The sequence below is a fragment of the Limulus polyphemus genome, unplaced genomic scaffold (genome assembly GCF_000517525.1).
Source record: "Limulus polyphemus unplaced genomic scaffold, Limulus_polyphemus-2.1.2 Scaffold509, whole genome shotgun sequence".
NCBI lineage: Eukaryota > Metazoa > Arthropoda > Merostomata > Xiphosura > Limulidae > Limulus > Limulus polyphemus.
Window position 1 is genome coordinate 399,694 of NW_013666119.1, and position 4,400 is coordinate 404,093.

The following is a 4,400-nucleotide window of genomic DNA, read 5'->3' on the forward strand; positions in this document are numbered from 1 at the left end:
ACTTCTTCTCGAACCTTCGTGAATTGTCGGGAGATTACTAGATACGTGTTAGTCTGGTATATATATAAGACGCTCACAACGTGACGGGACAACGAGGTAATGAGTACTTGAATGTATGCGGACAAAATATTGTTGGCCACGTGAGTTATAGTGTTTGTTATAGAGCGACTGTTGAAATTAAGTGTATCGTAAAGTTGCATTCGGAAAGAATAAACCAGTTTTATTTAAGAAATGACTTGTGTCGCTAAAGTTTCGTCGGAACGAATTTACGGAAAATTAGCTAACGAACGGAGACGTAACAATATATTTCAGTAATTTAAGTCAGTTTCTTTAACTGTGGCCCTCCCTTTTAGGTTTAGAGCCAAATTACAGTGTGTTTCCTTTAATCAAGGACAATTTATATTAGCTACAAGCCCGTACACAGGATGTTTGAAAGGGGGGCACTAGCTTGTTGGGTCAAAAGCCAACACATATTGTGCACTATAACTATATCAGCATAATTTTTACACGATAAAATTAGGGGGTTCGGTCAACCCCCCCTCTTCCCCCCTGCGTACCTGCGTGAGCTACAGTGAGCAAGTGACACGTCGAACTCACAGCAAATCTATTGCTATTTAAATTACGTTTTGAGTAATCTATATAAATATAATAGTATTGTTTGTCCATGTAACTACTTCGCTGGGTGTAAATGGATCTTCACCAAAATTGATATGGAGGTTCATTAGGTCAATGAGGAAGTACATAAAACTTTTCAGTTTTGCATTTTGCGCTTTTTATGGGCGTTTTTTATCACTTCGCCCTCTGTTGATGGATCTTCACCAAGCAAATTTGCAGTTTCACATTTTCCTGTTTTTGCATTTTTTACAATTACATATAAGGGAAGCAAATTTTCATGTCCTAAGATAACCTTTCATTAATCATGAATTTACATAACTTCCATATATTATGGAATACCTGATAATTCTGTATTTGCATAGTTTTAATATCGCTATTTGGGCTCTGTTGACAGTGGTAATTAATTATATAACTTGAAGTCTATAGTAAAACTAGGTTATTAATTTATATGACTATAGCGGCAAGGACTAAGTTTAGTAAAATTGATTTTTTTTTTTCCCCCACCTCTCTAACAAAAAAAAAAAAAGAATTTAAGAGCAACTTTTCGATCATAGGCCTACAAATTGCCAACCGTTGCACAAACGTGATACATCATGATAAAGCGACAACAATACTGTAACGGTATTAGCTTTTGTAGTCATGGAAACATTATTGTAAACAAGCGCTGAAGCTTGTACAGATATATTAGTATATTCAACTGATAAGATTTATGTATATGAAAAAAAAAAAAAAAAAAAGAAGACAGTAATGATGCATAGAGAGAATTAAGATTAACAAATTATAACGAGTTACTTGTTGGCACGGCTATTTTTGTAAATAGGCCAGGTTATTATCGATCAAAATTTCTTAGAATATTTTCCTATCAAAACTGGTTTTTTGTTTTCGCAGAATATTTGCAGTAAAAGGTAAATCGGGTACATGGCGATCCTTAACTGTTGTATGGTCCATCTTAAACGGTTCGTTAGTGTTTCTGGTATCCCTATATTTTGCACTATATGGTACACACTAGTTTCTTGATCACGCGACGCACCTGAGAGCCTGAAACCTGTTTATTGTACAGTTGTTCTCAAGCTCAGCTGTACAAGTAAAACAGTTGTACACTAAGCATGGCCGTTTTTTGAACACCAACTGTATTAGAATATATTTTTTCTCTTTGAAGATCTAGATCTTCCAGACAGTTTAACACCAAAACCAGTATACAGCTAGATAACCGTTCAACCTTGAAATTAATTTCGTCATTTATAAAAAAAAAAAAGTACAACTAGATAGACTTCGCTTGAATTCTCTACCGAGTGTTCTATTAGCTATTTCACTAGATTTTCCTTATCGTTTATTACTGTCAGAGGCACACTCATAGCTCTAAATATTTGGGTCGTATAAATAGCAAAATGTTAAATTAAACTAGGAGGACGTAAGTTATATTATGTTTTATTTGTTTTAGCGCAAAGCTACACAATGGGTTATATACGATTTGTCCATTGTGGGGAAAAGAACCTTGGATTTTAATGTTGTAGGCCCGTAAATTTACTGCTGACTACCGTGAGAACCTGTGTTTTTTATTGTTACGACAGCGGAGGTCACGTGACGCTGCTAACACGTAATGAGGTATCTAGAAAGATGAAGGAACTTGTCGAACGTCCTAGCGGTTGCTAGTATGGCGCTCTTATAGTATATAAGCCGGCAAATAAAGACGGCAACATTTTGAATAGCAGACAGAGAGATTAAAGATATAGACGTGGTAGTAAGTAAAGTGCGTGAATCGTTCGTTGAAAATTATAGCGTATGTTTAAGTTAAAGGGACTGTGGAAATTAAGTGTACTGCAAAGTTGAATTAAGAAAGAATAAACTAGTTTTATTTGAGAAAGGACTTGTATCGCTTAAGTTCTTCGGAAATAATTTTTACGAGTAACTAACGTAACAATATTGACATTTCGTTCTCACTTAGAGTGCTGTGTCAAGGAAAGAAAGATAATTGGGTATAGGTAAATAACAAGAAGAAAATGTTGAATTTTGGAACAAGTATACATAAAGCGTTATTAGTTATTTTAAGCCGACTAGTTTCGATAACTATACCCAAAGTCGTGATGACGTTAGCTTTAAGTAAATTTTATGCTAAAATGGAAATTGTTCTAATAGTGAAACAAATCAGAGCAAGAATATTCAAAATGTGCGGGAGAAATTTTAGAGAATTTTAATTTCAGCTTTCTTGGTTGTTTGTTTATTTAGAATTTTCGCGTAAACCTGTTTCTAATTTAAAACTGATAGATTAAAGGAAAGGCAGCTAGTCACAGTTTCCGCTGCAAGTTCTTGAGCTACTCGTGTTTTGCAGAATAATAGTATTTTAAAATGAGTGGCAATGGTCTTTTAAAGTAAAACTCTCCGTCATTGTTGATTTTTTAGCGTGCATATTTGTATTATGTCTATTAAGTATCTTGGCCATCCCTATCGTTAAGCCTGATTAAGAGCTGTTGCTCTAAACGTCGCTAAATAAAATATATTTTTTCAATGTTGACGTGGTATTTTTACAGAGATTTTATTCTATTGCATTTATCTTCCAACGTTGTATGGTTTCTAATTATTTTGAAAATTTTCTAAACTTAAACAGGGCGGTATTACTAGAGAAATGAGATACAAGATCCAAAAATATATCTCCACCAACACCATTTGTGAGAGACGTTAAAAATACGTAAGTTGAACGTCTTGACAGCTCACAAAATATGGTCAGTAATCACAAGGCGGATTTGTGAAATTCTGCAAATATTCTAAAACTACATATATCTGTTATATATGTTAAAATACATGATAATGATAATAGTAACAGAAACATTCAATCAATAATAAGCCCTTTGGAATATACCACCTAACTGAATATAAGGATAAGCAAATATCTGATTTACCTTTTTATAATTAAAAAATCTAAAAAAAAACAGTTTTAATGGAAAATACTCGAAGGAGTTTGATGGATAAACTCGAAACTGACCTATCTGCAAATTCGAGCACACCAACAATTAATTTGTTGTTAATTAAGTTGTTAATCTTTCGGTTATACCACTGTATTAGTGATAGGTACAAGCATTGGCGCCAACTTTTCAAAATGATTGAGGAGGGGGGGGGGGCTAGCTCGATGTATTTATTTATTACACAGCTTTAGGTTACTCAGCAGCACTCCCATCAATAAATTTCGATGCTTAAGAAACCCTGGGCTAATGCCTGTGGGTAAAAATATGTGACATAACTGCATTCCGATGTAATTAATTACTGATTAAACAAAATATTTTAGAAACAAGTAGTTTCTTTTAAAACAATTTTTATAGACGTCATATCTTATACCCTAAATATCCGTGTTTCCTTCGTTGTGCAAGCAAGGTCTCCCGTAGCTATATATAACCACGCGAAAATAGAGTCCTTGGTGCTTGTATAAGCAAGGGTTCTTGGTGGCTGTAATCAATAATATAAATTGTTGTTTTCATTCATAAAAACATGAAAAGGGGCCGTGTGGCTTATAACGTAGGTAAATTAATCTGTAGAATTAAACACGGACTTCTCTCTACGTTAAAATACTTATATTTGCGAGCTTCGTCTCTCTTGCTCAAAGAAGCCTGAAGGCTCCGGTGAGAGAGCCGAAAGCTCGCAAATATAAGTATTTTAACGTAGAGAAAAGTCCCTGTATAATTCTACATACATATTACGTGTTTTTGTTTAGGGTTTATAAAAAACTGTAAAATTTGAAAAGCTTACCTCTTCTACACGGGGTTGTTTTGCCTAATGGTCAGTTGACACTAAGA

General features: G+C 34.2%; 1 protein-coding gene across 2 annotated transcripts in view; it reads right to left on the reverse strand.

The window, feature by feature from the left end:
• Window positions 1-4,400, reverse strand: part of LOC106458754 (angiotensin-converting enzyme-like) — a 39,652-nt gene that overhangs the window by 34,848 nt on the left and 404 nt on the right. Inside the window, exon 1 of one of the 2 annotated variants that reach the window (XM_013918295.2) lies at window positions 4,354-4,384. The exons of the other annotated variant lie outside the window; for it this stretch is intronic. The gene's annotated coding sequence lies outside the window, so the exon portion shown is untranslated. Of the gene's footprint in view, window positions 1-4,353; window positions 4,385-4,400 lie in introns of those variants that run through there. 2 annotated transcript variants of the gene reach the window in all.